This window comes from Falco rusticolus, chromosome W (genome assembly GCF_015220075.1).
Source record: "Falco rusticolus isolate bFalRus1 chromosome W, bFalRus1.pri, whole genome shotgun sequence".
Classification (NCBI taxonomy): Eukaryota; Metazoa; Chordata; class Aves; order Falconiformes; family Falconidae; genus Falco; species Falco rusticolus.
The window spans coordinates 9,301,415-9,318,460 of record NC_051209.1 but is presented as its reverse complement, the minus strand read 5'-3'; the positions used below and the strand labels follow the sequence as shown (position 1 = coordinate 9,318,460).

At 42.3% G+C, this 17,046-nt stretch overlaps 1 pseudogene; it reads right to left on the bottom strand.

Moving 5' to 3' along the window:
• The window catches only part of LOC119140929, a 37,898-nt pseudogene that overhangs the window by 20,334 nt on the left and 518 nt on the right, over positions 1–17,046 (bottom strand).

The window sequence follows — 17,046 nt, the reverse complement described above, 5'->3', positions numbered from 1 at the left end:
GTGTTAAAAAGTTCAGGTTGCAGTCCTTCTGTGGAGCAACCAGAATGAAACACGTGTATAAAAACTTGTACTGATGTATGTAAAACCGAGGCGGTGTGTGTGTGTGTAAGTGTTGGGGTGAGTTTGTACAAACCCCCGCACCCCCTCGAAGGTGCGACTGAATCGCTGGGATGCATGGCAGGATGTTTTCTGTTTGCCTGCGAAGGCATGATATGTAATAACACAGACTTAAAGCAACAAGTAGCAGATTTGCATTCAGGGTAAGAAGAGTTAAAACAGAAGTGCTGCTGCAGAGGCAGGCTTGTGTAACCTGCAGAGCAGGAAGAGCATCTCCTGCCCCGAACCCTTCTGCTGGGAGGAGGAGTGGGTTGCTATTGCTGACGATTGAGCAGAAGGACCTGATAATGTCACCCCAATTGCTGCAGCATTGCAGTACAACAACCGGTAACGGCCCCTCTAGGGCAGGGATGGGTTATGAGGTGGATTTCAGTGAATACAAAACCAACTTACTTGTTAAACTTCAGTTAAAAATAAATAAATAAATTTTACAGTTGTGGGAGCTGCTGGCCACCAGGAAAACATCCTGAAACCTTTAAAGTACAAAGTAAAAAAAAAAAAAAAAAAAACAAATAAGAATGCCAAATTCACTAAATCTTTGTTGGGATGAGATTTATTAGAACATCTAGACGTTTAAAGAAGGGGAAATGAAATTAAAAGTTAAATATGATCAAGTAATTTTAATATTGAGCTTATCTTTAATTCAACAGAAAGAGGAAAAGAGGACCTCCCTGAAGTAAGAGAAATTTTTAACCAGGTGTATCTGAAAAAATTCCAGGAAAGGTGAAAAATGCTTACCTGTTACAGTAAAATGATAAGGGGGAGGCTTGCCCAGTTCAGATGAAAACATATCCCTTGGTCAGCAAGGCTGTGGGGATATTGGCAGAAAAAGTGAAATAAAAACACTCTGTAGTAGTTCTACTAATGTAAATCTGTCTTTTGCCATGACAGTGACTTGTTATGGGATGTGCAGATGAAACTCTGCATTGACAACGAAGTACAAGGAATAAGGTTGTCAGGTGCCTCCTACCCATAGTCAAGGGCAAGACTGGGTTGGCCTCTGTGTTTGCCACCAAGAAGAATCTTGAGCTCCGCTGCTGGCTGCAACCCAGTAGGCGTTGAGCGGTGGGAATATATGCCATGCCAGACCTTGATGTGAGGAATGGCCCCCGCTGTTATAAGAGGGTCATCCAGGAAGGAAGAACATAAGGTGGCCCATAGAGGCACTGATTTGGAAATTGGAAACTGCCTGGCCGACCATGAGGCCAGACGAGTAACAGAGGAGGTAGGAAAGGAGGAATTATCCTTAATACCAGACGATAAAATCCAAACTGTAAGTATAGATCAAGAGCCAAACTATTCTAAAGAAAACTTAAAGGTAATTCAGGACATGAATGATAAAATAAAATTAAGTAAGTGGACTTATTTAAGGGATGGTTGTATAGTGGTACCATCCAATTTAATATGGACCACAGCCCTATTATTAATAAGACGCATTGGGGAGCTGATACTTTATATAAAAGTCTAAATCAGAAATTGATAGTGACGTGCGGAATTAGACTCTATAACTCGAAAGTTATAAAGTAGGTATGTTTATTGCGCGCAGATGCACGGGGGATCGCTCCTCCACAAGCGTGCATACCCGAAGTGACGAACCATCTCACATTTATACAATGAACAAATGAATATTCAATTAACGCCTACCCCGCTTCGTATGTTAATTAGCTTATCAGTCCGTTTCCTGGAATGTGGTGGTCCTGCAGGTTTGTAGGTGATTCATGTTCTTGTGACCATCCGATCTTCTTCAGGTGATTCATGTCCTTGTGACCACCCAATCTTCTTCAGGTGATTGTGACCACCCAATCTTTTCCAGCAAGGAGACTTAGCACTCCCTCCCTCTAGATAGCATTTGAATGTCTCTCATCTTTTCTTATTCTCTTTTAAATAGCCCCTTTGTTAGAGGAAGAAGGGCAGGCGTCTCCCCTTTGTTAGAGGAAGAGGGGCAGGCGTCTCCCCGTCTCCCCTTTGTTAGAGGAAGAGGGGCAGGCGTCTCCTCAAAACTGTGGTTGTCACCGCACCCATGACTAGTCACCATACCCACATTCCTTAAGCAGACACATACAATCACAATCCATGTCCATTATCCCCATTTCACATTATTTCTCCATATCAATAGGGCGAAACTTGTATACTGTAATAAAACAGGTGACTCAGCAATGTGAAATGTGTTTACGCAATAATCCCAATACAGCAAATAAAATAAAACTAGGGAACATTAGCAGAGGGAATGTTCTAGGGCAACATTGGCAGATCGATTTCTCGGAACTTCCTTGAAAAGGGGGGTATCGATATTTGTTGGCACTAACAGATACCTTTTCAGGTTGGCCAGAAGCCTTCCCGTGCAGAACTGCTTAAGCCCGGGAAGTGACCAAAATACTACTCCAAGAGATAATACCTAGGTTTGGAGTCCCAGCAGTAATGTCCTTGGATAGAGGACCACATTTTGTGTCCAGAATAGTACAACAGATCAGCCACCATCTAGGAATAGATTGGTAATTACATACCCCATACCGACCACAATCGAGTGGCCAGGTGGAAAAGATGAATCATCTAATCAAACAACAGATTGTCAAGTTAGGCCAAGAAACAAATCTAACTTGGCCCCAGTCTTTGCCATTAGCTCTTACACGAATTCAAACTAGACCGAGAGCAAAAGAGGGGCTTAGCCCATTCGAAATTTTATATGGACGACCCTATGGGGTACAAAAGGGGATGTCTTCACAGATTGGTGAAGAAACAATGACTTCCTATATGGTGGCACTAAACAAACAATTAATAAGAATTGAGAAGCATGTGATGGGAACACGCAGTAGGGGTCTGGATGGACCTGTTCACGATATACAACCAGGAGACTATGTATACGTTAAGTGTTTTGCAGATAAACCCTGGAACCACAGTGGACCGGACCTTTTCAAGTCCTACTCACCACCTACACTGCAATCAAGGTTGAGGGACAGAATTCTTGGATTCACCATACCCGGATTAAGAAAGCCCCTGCAACTTCTTGGAAAGTAACCCCAGATAAAAAAGAACTGAAACTCAAATTTACTCAGACAAATGGGAACAATGTGGGTGGCAATTAAAGCTGCAAAGTGGGAAGCCTATGTAAACAGGCAGAAAGCCCGAAGCAGCCGTTCTCCTGAAGAATTCCCTTGCTGCCGAGAAGATGGTACACCCCGTGGCTCGAAGCAACCGAGTCGACGGGCAAGGCAGAGGAGGAACAAACTGTGGAGAAAAGAACCAGAACAATGGGACACTAAAGCAACAATGGCCGAACTTCCCCAGGACTGGAGTAGTCCAGGACACCATGTCTGAACTCCGGAAAAGGTTAGATCAACGTAAGAAAGATCGTGAGGCGGGCAGGTCATGGTATGAAAACTGGTTTAATATCTCACCTTGGCTAACCACTTTGTTGTCTGCTTTAGCAGGACCACTTATTATGTTGATTCTGGGACTTATATTTGGGCCTTGTATATTACGCTACACTTTATTAGAGAACGGTTTGACATAGCTAAATTGCTTATTTTAACTACGAGGTCTAGGGCAAAATATAAGAGTGTATCTATTAATGAGGATGAAGATTGTTGCGAATGCATTATGCCACGTGAAAACTATGCCTATTGTAATTGTGAGGTATTACCTTGTGAGTGTTATGATAAATGTTGGGATTGTGGAAATAGGTTTCTTCGCAGTGCCGAGAATGAAAGCAGCGTCTAATAAACAATAATAGGATAAAAAAAAAAAAAAAAGGGGGGATTGTAAGAAACTATGGACTAGGGTATTGTTTATTAAGATTTATGTTAAGCCCAATGTAAAGATTAGGCAACAAAAGATAAGATAACAGCCAGGTGTCCAGGATGCCGCTTGTGCATATGAATGAAGGGTCAACACCTCCACTACTTCATGAACAGGAAAGTAAAAAAAAGGTATAAAAAGGGTCTGTTTGAACTGCTCAGGATGGCAGTTGGCGGAGCGCAGACTCCCCTGTCGTCCAGCGCTGTTTTTGCTCATATTCTACTTGCTATAATTAATAAAAATTTTAATTGGATTATGATCTATTGTGGTCTCAATTTATAACATAGGCTTGGCTTGTGGCACAGTTGTCAAATTTAGCATAGACATTCAGACAGATAAGCAACGTACTCTTCTTGTGTGTATCACCTACAAGCCATTATGGCTTAGTGTGTAAATCTGTATGTAACTATTGAAAAATCCCCTTATGAATGTATATAGCTTAGAACTAATTTTTTCCCTTTGTTAATTCTTTGATATCAATGAGGAATTCTTCAGAAAATGTATGGACTGGTTGGTTGCATAAGGGCAGTTGTTATTTGGACAGAAAATTGTTAATGGTCAGGGATTTTCCACTAAAATATTTGCAAATATTCCTAGTCAAACATCAGTTTGGTTTCTTTTTGGGTTTTGAGCTTGCATTAGTCCATGTTCAGAACTTTAAAATTACCTTTGAATTTTTTTAACTTTTTATATCACTGGAACAGAAAGAGCATCTAAATTAAAGCTTCAAGCTGCGGCGAATGAAGAGACGGGACGCAGCTTGATGCAAGCAAATGTCAATTTATTGTACAGAAGCACGAGTTTATATACACTTTCAGAAGCTGCGTGTTTTAAACAGATTGGTTCTTGAAGCTAAGCATTGCATACTAGGCAATCCCTGATTGGTGGTTAACTACCAGCAATTAACAGCAAGGTGTTACCTTTGCTTGGCGCCATCCGTCTCCCACTCCCCTGTGCTCTGCAAACACGCCTCATCATGTTAATTGTTGTCTAGACAAGCTCGAGCACATTCCCCTCAGCTAACTGATTGCCATGCGTGGTCCTAGTTTCCAGCCCGCTCCTGCATCTCCCCCTTCCTGTTGCACAAAAGAACCCCTGAAACCGAGCAAAAACAAGGCACATGTAACAGAACAAATAAACCAACTAAGACATATTATCAATGTCAAAATATCCCACTGTCTTTGTTCCGTACAATTTTACAATTTCCCCTTTTTGTTTTTGAACAGCTAGTACCAGGTTTGCCATGTTCTGCAGGGCCCTTGCAAACATGACAGCAACCAAGGCAATAGCAAACAAACAATACTGCCAATTGAGTGAATGGATGCCAAAAAAGGCTGAAATTTTCTCAGATTTTGATAACATGTTGCTGCAATGGGGCGCCTAAAATCCACGCAGCACATACCATCAAAATCCTCACAGCCATGTCCCTGAACCAACAACAAAAAGCAGTGGCAATTTTGACCCACATTCTTCACTGCCTACCAAACAAGGTGATTTAACTCTTTAATGCTTACCCTGCTGTTACTCTGGATAAGAGAACCACCGCTGCGACACGTTCCCATCATAGCCTCCTACTACATTAGCATCTACAGAAAGACAATTATCGACATTCAAAGTGTAAACAATATCAGCTTCTTTTGGATTAACATTATACATAGATGGAAGGGCACACCAAACAAGAACTGGTTCAGTCAAAAAGTTCGAAACATAGCATGCCTTCTCTGAACATACCTCTGGGGTCATTCCCATCATTCCCTCTCTTTTTTTATGCAAAGAGAAACACTTTTACCATAACAGAGAAGCCCCTATTTACATCTGAGCCAGGACACAAACCGCAGCTGTGTGCGCCACTAAGGCTCAGGGCAGAAATCATTCATGTAGTTACATAGCTATATATCTCTACAAGCGTGCAGACACCTATTAAACACTAAATAACCATGTTCATCTTTCCTATTCTCCTTCACAATACCCAGCTGTTCTCTCATCTCTTGTTAGGTCAAATATTCTCCAGCTTCCTCTCCTATCTCTCTCTTCAGACATTCTCTATCCTCCTCTTTTTTGCTTGTTAATTGCGACAAGGCAAAGGTTGTGTGTAGCTGGGTGACCATGACCTGATTTATGTTACAATCAACTAAATACTGAATACAGGAAAAAAAGGTATGGGAGACATAAGGCAAACATCAATAAGGTGGTTAAAGATAATTATAATAAAACCTGTAATACTTTTGAGTCATGGCCCAAAGTTTCCCAGCCGTGAGAAGAGACCAAAGGCATCCCATCCCTGGCTCTGTTGCAGATCTTTGTTTTAAAGCTTTTAAGTTTTGTATACTTTTGTAAATTAATTCACAGTGGTCACTCAGATTCACGTAACACATCCTATCAAAGTCTTCACACTTGTGTCCCTGTGCTAATAATAAAAATCAATAGCAACTCGGTTCTGTAGCAACATATGATGGACAGAATCAACATCTGTTAATAAGCCAGAAAAAAAAAATAGTATTTGTAGTATTACTTTGTTTAGCAAGCTAGCAGCCTAATTTACTAAGCAAGTTAAGAGCGTGTACTATTCTTACAGAAGAGATTAGAGAAGCAAAAATGTGTTATGCTGCATTCCAGAACTCAGCCTGAGAATTACAGTCTGCTGTGAGTTCTGCGTTACAATCATTTGACACATGTTGGGGTTGCGATTGTGAAAGTTGCCCGTTTACAATTTTCATTGGCATTATCACAGCTAGTTGTTTTAAAAGCAACCCTTGAGCTTCCTGATGTTCGACTTGTTGCAAAATATTCTGAAGCCAATCAATAGTTAGTATTAAAGTTAGTGACTCTCTAGGACCCTGCAAGACTGTGGCAAGACTCCCGCATCCGGACTGCCTTAATAGCCATCTCATTCATTTGCAAACAGTTGTCCCTGGGATACCTTGCCTGAGTCACAGAATCGGCACAGTTAATTGCTCCAGCCAACTGCTCATAGTTAACAGCAATTCCCCGATTAAGGTTTTCAGTCAAGGCCACTACACATAGCTCACAAAAATCAGATAACCACATCATAGACTGTATCAGTTAGTACCATACAAAGCAGTAACTTCCAATCATGCAGTGTGAGTGTATAAGGCTCTGCCATCACTTCAAGAAGGGACATAGCAAATGTATTATGAATCCTCCCTTCCCGCACTGCTTTGCTTAACTCTTCAGCAGCCTCGTATTGCACAGGCTGCCACTCTGCAGGTTGATTTGTCTGACAAAATACTGAACATGCCCTAGCGACTCCCAAAACCCATCACTGAAGTGTTTCCCACTTGCATTCCTGCCACCAATCCCTCAGACCCCCTTTCACCCTCCCCAAAAATACAGTCAATGCATCCAGAGAGACGAGGGGGTGGGGGAAAGGTCTAGCTCCTTTTCCAGATCTATAGGACCTGGATCAAAAGGTTTATCAGTGTCAATGGAATCATTGTCCGAGTTGTCCTGTTCCCGTGCTTGGTCCTGTGTTATTAGGGTCGCTGCAATCAGTGACAGAAGCTTTGGGGGCAGAGGAGGTGTGGACAGAATCGCCATCGCTGACTGTGTCTTGAGAAGAGTCGCGCTGTCGGTGGAATTTACAGCTTCCTCTGGTTTAGCACCGATAGTAGAATTAGTCCACACTTGGCAACGAGGAGTCAGAATTTGCCACCAAGATGTTAAATGCATTCCCGACACGGAGTTCCCAATTGTATGATGCTGCCGCGGAGGGCTGCTGTATGTACACACTTTCATTCTTTCAAAGTCTCTAAAGTTTCTTGGCTGCTCACCTGTCTCGATGAATACAGGTGTTATCCTCGGGGTTTAGGTTGTCCGCCTGGTCCAGACAGCAAGACGATCGTTCAGCCAAGCCGTCTCCTCCGGAACGCAGCCCTCTTCCACGAGCTGTCTTTTTTCCGTCCTTATTCTTCCAAGGCTTCGGAACACCACCATAGGGGTCACCATTTGAGGAGATTGAGGCACGGACTCCCAGATCTGACTAGAAGACCCTTCATGAGTCCATATACGTCTCTTTCTGGGGACGAAGCCTGATTCCCCGTTACGGATTTCCCACAGCTCACCTCTCAACTCCGGAGGGATTTCTGGCCGGCTCCTGCTTCCTTTCAGCAGATCATTCAAAGTTCTGTGGGATTCGCTGCATGTTGCTCAGATAGGCGATTCGAGAGCCCTTCACGTTAGATCCTTAAACGGATCACATCGGGGTCACCAATTTGCGGCGAATGAAGAGACGGGACGCAGCTTGATGCAAGCAAATGTCGATTTATTGTACAGAAGCACGCGTTTTTATACACTTTCAGAAGCTGCGTGTTTTAAACTAATTGGTTCTTGAAGCTAAGCATTGCATACTAGGCAATCCCTGATTGGTGGTTAACTACCAGCAATTAACCACAAGGTGTTACCTTTCCTTGGCGCCATCCTTGGCGCCATCCATCTCCCACTCCCCTGTGCTCTGCAAACATGCCCCATCATGTTAATTGTTGTCTAGACAAGCTCGAGCACATTCCCCTCAGCTAACTGATTGCCATGCGTGGTCCTAGTTTCCAGCCCGCTCCTGCATCAAGCTAACTTTATTTTTCAAGTATTTCAGGAATTATACTTCTGAACTGAGATTTTATAAGTTGGCTGTGTATTTTCCTGTGTTAAAACGCTGTTATTGAAAATGGTCAACCAGGCCTATGTCGCCCAAAATAAAAACGGGGGAATTGTGGATAACTGGCTAGCTGAAAAGGGTCACATAGACATAGTCCAGCTGGCTGGGCAAAAACGCACATCGCTCTCAGCTTATCTGAAGTAGAGCAAAAGTTACACAATAACAGGAAGATTGCGGTGGGAAAAGAATGTTGCAGGTGGGAACAGATAACTACAGAAGAGAAACTAGGGGTGGGCTTGGTATTTAGGCAACTAACCAATAATGAGCTTAACTTTTGTAATATGTATGAGCTAATTATAACAAGGCATAAAAGGTGACTGTAAGGGACAATAAACGAAGTCTGCTGATCACTCATATTGAGTGACTGTGTCTTCCCTCTGTCGGGACAGGCTGAGCAATTCGGTGGAAGAAAACGGACACTGCTCACCTGAAAATTGTGAAAGCTATAGTAAAGATGATTTGAAAGCCTCAAGTAAAACACGGACTCAAAAAAAAATCTTATTGAAACAAGTGTTGCCAGGGAACACACTGAATCTAGAGTCTTGATAACAATTTAGCCTTAAAGAGAATTTCCTCCTTTTTGCAGAAATGTTTGTCCTTGTCCCCAAAATGCCATTTAAGAAAAGTTATCCCTATATGACAGACTTCAGATGAAGGTATCTATTAATCAGGACCTGATGGTAGGGGGAAAAGACCCATGGCTTTCTATTCCAGAAATTTGGATATTTCAGCTGGAGGCATTTTTTGATTTTAACAAGCCTGATTTCTTTTCCTGTCTCAAAAAAGACTGGTAAGTCAAGACCTTAAGTTTTCAGAAACTAATAGTTGGGTCAAATAAAAACAGTGTTTATCATTATATTGACTTGGCAGTGCTGAGTTAACGGTTGGACTTGATGATCTTAAAGGTCTTTTTCAACCTAATTGATTCCATATTTATTTTTCCTTTTAAGTATAACCAACCATACCTTTCATCTTAGGAGATGATGGCTCTTTTTTAAAAAAATGTCAGTTCTTAAAACAAGAAGAGAACCCATCCATTAGCTAATGTATTTCTGTCCATACAATTAAAATGACTTTTGAGATAAGAGCTTTGGGTTTTCACCAATTAGTTCTGATCTTCCCAACATATACATAAAGAAGAACTTAATTAGCTCTATTAATTTAACTTTCTGGTTTGCCAGTATTGCATATAAAATATTTGAAGTTATTATGCTTCATCCTGTGGAACATTTAAAATTTCAAAACATCTCTGTTAGTCTCAATTCTGCAAGAGCACACTTTCCCAAACCTACATTTGCCACCCAAATTGGCATAACAGGGTCTAAGAAAAGCCACTTACTTACGCAGGAACACTTTCAAATTCTTCCACAGTGATTAAGGGTGCTTTTTTAATAAGTCTTGGCTCTTTTGTAGGTTTCTTTGCATGTTCGGGTTCTACAACTTTTGTTTGTTCTTCACATTTCACAGTTAGCCCAGTGATGCTGTAAAAAGAATGAATATGAAGCGCATAAATAGCAGATAAGTAGTAAGAATACCATTATATTATCAAGTCTGCTTACTCACAGACCTAAGTTCCTACCCATCTGCTAGGCTGGATGAACACAATTCATGATCTTTCCTGAAAGAAAAATAAAGAAAGCCTACTCCATTTCAAATTGCATACTTTAGCTGAATTCATTTCAGCTCTTCATTTCTCTGCTGCAGAGACTGCTAGCAGGTGAATTGGATGCAGTCCAAATGCAGCACAGAGCAGTTAAGAATTCAATGTACCATTACACTTCACAGAACATGAGACCTTGCTTTTTATCAGATGAACCACAGCATGGAGCTGCACCTAACAGGCAGATTTTAAATACTTCACAGCTCTTTGAAGCAAGTTCAAATCTTGGGAAGCCTGACTCATCCATTCATTTTTTGAAGCAAAGAAACTGAACACCATCCAGCAGGCTGGGATTTTTTTATTTTTTTTTTTTTATTTTTTTAGGCTAGAACCCAAAAGCTGAAGAATTTCCTGCTTTGAGTGATTATTAAAGCATTATTTTTTTAAAATCACCCTTCCTCCACCCTCCAGCTCAGAGCCTCAAACCCCGAGTTATTTGCCAGCCACCCAACTAGCTGCTCTCCTACTCATTGGTAGGAGGACAGCAAAGAGGATGCATTTGGACCAAACCCACTGTCAGCTGAATACAAGGACATTATTGGGCTGAGATGTGCAACAGAAATAACTAAAGCAGAACCGAGCCGACCTGTCACAAAGAACTGATCCCCTGCTTTGATCTAATCTTCCCACAAGGAGACATCTTTGTCTGACAGTCATTGATCGGCACAGCAGTGACCCATCTGTTGACCCACTGTGCCATGCCGCAACACAGAGCCCTTCTGAAATCCAGGACACCAACAGTTAAGCTAATTCAGATGTAAACATCTGAAAAAACAAGGTGAGGCCCCATTCAAAACTAATCCTGGCACCCCGGAGCTAGCACTAGTGGCAGGGAATGTCAGCAAAGAGAAGGGAAAGGGAAGGGTGGGAACTTTTGGAGGCAGGTTTGGAATAGAAGGATAAACACAGCGACCAAGGGAGGTGAGTTCACATCTTAAAACTTCACTCCTCCCATACACTCCAGTCTCCTGCCATCCTCCTCACTGCAACAAACTTCTTATCTTTTCTAGATGATTCCTCCCCACAAGGTACTTCTGCTTTAGGATCCCACCCACCACCTTGCCTCTATATTGCTGCTGTGAGATGGTACTTATGCAGTTCACTGCTGAGCTGGACCATGAAAACAAAGAACTGAAGTATTCAAAAATCTGGCTTTGGTGTGGTGAGAAACTGCTCTCTCAATAAACAACTGGAATACTTAAGATACATTGAACTTGCTTTTTATTTCAGTGATATTCCTCTGGTAAATAAGAACACAGGAGAGAAACAACAGCTAAAGCCATGAATTGTTTTATTTGTCTGTGTGGGCATTTTCATTCTGAGATTTGAAGGCCTGTCTCACCAGTCAGTGTTCAAGTGCTTGCTCTGCTTTCTTCATTACTTATCTCATGATAACGACTCAACAGACAATTAGTACTCAGCTCCCCAAGCATTTTGGGATGTAGAGGAACAGAAATGGAGAAGGTCAGTGGAGAAAGGCCTGAGGAAGAGGACTGAAGGACTGCTTACAGTGATACAGATGGATTCTGACCAATTACAGTCTATCTTGCACTCACTCAATCCTCCACTGTACCCACACAGTGAAAACCAAGAAGTGGCAACATGGGAAGAAAGGAAAGAGGGTGCTTTGACAAATAGCATTAACATATAATGTATTATCCCCAGGAAAAACTAACAACACAAACTGAGACTGACAGAACAGCAGTTGTAAGCTGGCAGAGCACAATCTGTAGAAAATTACTAGAAAAACTTGCTTAGTTTTACATATGTGGTTTTGTCTAGAAAGGGAAGGAACAACTAAAGTCGTTATCACAGTTAACTTCTTGATCAAAAGCAGGACAAGATTGGAAGGGAAACTGACATCCCAAAGAATCTTTTTGATATCAGAAGTGACGCAGTCACTAAACAAGCCTCATCTGCATCCAATTTCCAGGAGCTAAGGTAAACTTAAGACAAAGGGTTTTCCTAAATTAAGGAAGTTATAAAAGGCAGAACCCCAGTGACAATTTCTGAAGAACTTCCATTCTTTCACACACACAAAAAAGCCCCAAGTTCTAAATTGAAAAAGAAATTGAAAAGGAATAAGACATCTCTGGACATGTTTTAGGAGGCTGTTTCCTAAACTAGAGGTTCATGTCTAAAGGGTTGCATTCAGAAAAAAGCTATTGCACAAGTCATCTCTTTACCAACTAAGACTAGTCCAAGTTTCCATACAAGCAGTACCTACACAGATCAGAACATTGCTACATGCTATCTAAAATTACAGTTCATTTTTTTCTTCCATACCGCAATTTTACTAGAATATGCCAGTAATGTTTTCAGCCTGAGGCTTGTCTGGCATTAGGAGCAAGACCAGGTAATGCTGATAGATTCAGGGCACATACTGGAAGCACTGAATTCAAATAGACTGATACATTGCCTTCTGGCAAGCTACAAAGGTAGAAACAAGTTTGGGGATCTTCAGATGTTATTCTAAAAGAGACACCCATCTGGCATACACCAACATCACTGAAAAATAAAAAGCAATTCTAACAGGCCCAAGAAAGAGTTGACCACTCTGAGAAACCTAGTCAGTTATGTCTTAGAAGCCTTCTGAATAATAGCTATTGTTTCACATACTTGTGTCTCATTCTCTCACTTGAACTACTTTATTCTGAACAGCTTCTCAGTGCAGCCCTCTCTCAAAGGCAGGTGGATGTCATTGCCAGCTAAAATAAATGGCAGGCTGCTGCAGGGAAATGAGAATAAAATTACCACAATCATAATTCAAATCTCCACAGACAGATGATTTAGAGGAATATTTTTTTAAAATTATATTTGGAAAGGCAATGTTGAACTTTAGTCCTAGTGACCCAGCACTTGGATCACTAACCTACCCTTCAGTCCTTAGGTACTGCAGCTATCAAATCAGCGTGCTTGCAATTCTAAAGCAAGGAATGTTCAGATTTATAGAAGAACAAGCTTTCTACTATATTGTCATATCTGCCACTGGGAACTTCCACCTGAACAACTTAATATTTTATAGGTTTTACCCAAGGGATTTGTTAGGGTGCTATCCCAAGCCTGGTAGTGAACAGTCAGGAGCAAACTCCAGAATCAATACATTTAACAACCTTGGCTCCCAGAAGTTCACAGTTAATATACACTAAAAGGAGTACATCTGTACTGTAATGCTGCAGCTGGACACTGCCAGGAGCAGCCTGCTATGTCCACACTCATGTACCACATACCAGCTCTAAGTCAGTTTAGGCAGATGGGGTGGAATGTTTTCACAGAGGTGCTATGCTTCACTTAGATCTCTCTCAGCTGACTTCTGGAGCTCCTGAAATTAATGTTAAGACTTCATCAGAAATCTGAAACTATTAGTGTCAAGCAAGTAAAATTAGTTTAGTATTAGGGCAATGCTAAAATATTTTCCACCTTGATTAAGAGGTGTTCTTTTCTCTCGCTCCATCATCTTACCTCCCTACCCCCTAATTTCCCAAGAGCAACTAGTAAAAAGCTCAGAAAAACAAAGCTAAGAGTACCCTCAAAGTGTCAGAGAAAACTGAGTGGGTAAGAAGTACACCTTTAATAATATACCCCAGCAGGTCTGGGCAGGGGAATGGCAGTGGTGATGATAAGATACTACAGGAAACTCATCTACATTCCCCAAACAACACTTTCACAAAAGACTTAACACACAAGGCACTGCAAACACACAACTAGAACAGATAAATATTGTAATTAAAGAGTTTTCATAACTATTGCAAAGATGTAAAAATAGAACTGCCCTTTAGATCACAGTATCTATTATGACACAGTCATGCTTTCAATTTATAAACCTTGAAAAATAAAATTTTGACTGATCATCATGCTGGAGAGCTGCTTAATAAACTATCAGTAAGCCTGTTCTAAACCCCAGTTTCTCCTGTTAACCACATACATCCAAACGTATCACTAAGGATCTAGAAAAGATTAGTTACGTCTATGTCCTGCGATACTGTCTGTCTCTGAAGATAATCCTTCAGGGTACGGTTTGCCCTTTCAACAACTGCTTGCCCCGTTGGGGAGTGAGGAATCCCTTTAACGTGTTTAATTCCCCCAGTTGTCATAAACCTAGCGACTCGTTGACTACTATACGCTGGACAATTGTCTGTCTGTATTTCTACAGGTACTCCCACAACAGCAAAACAAGACATTAAGTGTCTCTCCACATGTAATGCCTTTTCACCGGTTTGTGCAATGGCCCATATAAAATGAGAATAGGTGTCAATTGTGACATGCACATACTTAAGCTTCCCAAAGTCAGGTACATGTGTTACATCCATTTGCCAAACCTGAAGTGCCTTCAGACCTTTTGGGTTAGTGCCCACCCCTAAACCAGGTCCATGATGACTACATTGAGGACAGGAGTGGACAATGCCCTTTGCATCTGCTATGAGTATTTGATACTGTCGATGTAAAGACTTTGCATTTTGATGAAACATCTCGTGGCTGTTATGAGCTTCTTCAAACTTATTTGTTGGAGGACTTATTGCGAGACAGCTGACTGCTTCATCAGCTCTAGCATTACCTTCGCCCAACCCAATGGTCCACTGATGACTTCTAATATGCATAATACAAAATTCATGTTTTCTCTGTCGAAGAGTGCTACGCAGTTGTATAAACATTTCACCAAGATGTTGATTCTTTGTCTCTCTCAACAAGGCATCTTCAATGCGCTGTACTACACCAACTACGTACAATGAGTCTGATACTATGTTTACAGGTGTATTGTTCCAGCTTCCCAATGCCCAACACACTGCTTTCAGTTCTAAGGTTTGAAGGTTGTCCCCTGGTTCACCGGTGATCACTTGTTTCTGCCACTGATTATCGGATTGCCAAACACACGCAGCCTTCTTCATCTTTCGTCCTGCATCTGTAAACACCGTTGGCCCTTCAACTGGTCTTTTTGAGCATAACGGTCTCGCAATCCACTGGTAATGTTCTAACATCTTCCAGAGAGGTCCTTTTGGCCGGTTGTTGTGTACAACACCTGTATAGCCCATCAAGGCTTCCTGTATGGCTGTTGAATGTCTCAGGAGCCACTCATAATCATCACCACGGACTGGAATACTGATATCTGCCGGTTCAGTCCCATCAATTTCAACAATCCTGTCTCTTCCTTTTCTCACCAAGGCCTCCACTGCTTCAGGACGACTTAAAATACGATGTCTGGGTTGCGATAGCAAAAACAGCCACTCAAAAACGATCGCCGTATTTTCCCCCTTTTTCTTTTGCCATTGCAAAATAAGGGCAAAAGGTGAAGTGGCAACATTACAAACCAAAAAGGATAACGGATGATTCGCCATTTGGTGACCACACCAGCCAGTCTGAATCTTACGGGACACAACTTCTAGGGCAGCCCACTGTTCTGGTGAACAAGTTCGAGGACTGTTGGCTTTGGTGCCAACTTCCGGTTTGTCCGCTGTCTTATCTAAAAGCTCCGGCACTCTTGAACACGCAGGGGCTGACATACCCTTCATAAGACGAATATGCCCAACTCCGAAAAATGTAGCCGAGAGGGAAGGCTTAGGCGAATCACCCTTCTGCTCTACCGGCTTTTCTACCACATCTCCTCCCAATGCTTCTATAGCTGCTGCCGCTACTTTTTTTTCCGCCTTCATAGTTTCCAGAGTGTTAATTATAGACCGCCAGGTAGCTCCTAACGCTTTAGCTTCTCTTCCTTCTTTACCTCCCTCGATCGTAGTATCCCAGAGGCAATTTCCTACTTCATTCCGTAATACTAAACAATAACGCGGGCTCGGGAATCTTATCCTTTTTTCGTGCCCAGCGAACTAAGGTCTCCACTTCTGTCTCTTTAATGCCCTCCCCTCTCCCAAGGAGGATGCCAGTTAACAGATTAATTGCCGCGTCTAATTCCATCGCAGTCTTCTCAGAGCTCCCCCCTCTCACAGAAAGAATATCAGCGGGGAGCCCTGCCGCACTCGTCACGGTCTTCCGTAGTGCCCCCCCCATCTCTCAGAGAGGAAATCAGCGGGGAGCCCTGCCACAATTTACTTGATGCGGTCTTACCACCGGCGGGGGTGCAATCTGCAGCTCCACACCGAACTCTGGACTCCGCTTTTCGCCTTCCAGGTTCCGCCCGCCTCCGACCTCCAGCTCCCTAATCAGACAACTTCCCTTCGGGTCCGATGCACAGAGACTTCCGCATTTAAGCTAAACTGCATTTAAACAACTAAGTGGGTCCCTGTTTGGGCGCCAGACGAAGAGGGTCCCCCGTGGAGAGTCGGCCAAGTCATGACAATCACACCAATAAGGCTACATGCCGTGCTCACTTTATTAAACAAACAGGTCATATTTATAACTTAAACCAACCACTCACCCGACTTTACACACAGGTAATTGGATAAAAGTCTCTGGTCATGTGGGCGTCCGTGTCGCTGATCGGTGAGCATGCTGCAGGCGCCTGATCAGAGTGTGCCGATGAGAGTGTTAATTTTGCGTTTCCCAGGACTTGCTCTGCACCTGGCTTCTTGTTTGTGCACAGCTTGTTTTCTTTCTCACCCTGCTTGTTCCCAGGACAATTTAACGTTGCTCTGCAGTTTTAACTAACAGGCCTGGGTTGTCCAACCTGGACAATAGCAACATATGTCCTTGGTCCTTTAAAAATCCCTCTACAGCAAATGAAGGAGATGGCTATTAAGGCAGTCCAGATGCGGGAGTCTTGCCACGGTCTTGCAGGGTCCTAAAGAGTCATATACTACCTGTATTGATTGGCTTCAGAATATTTTGCAACAAGTCGAGCATGAGGAAGGTC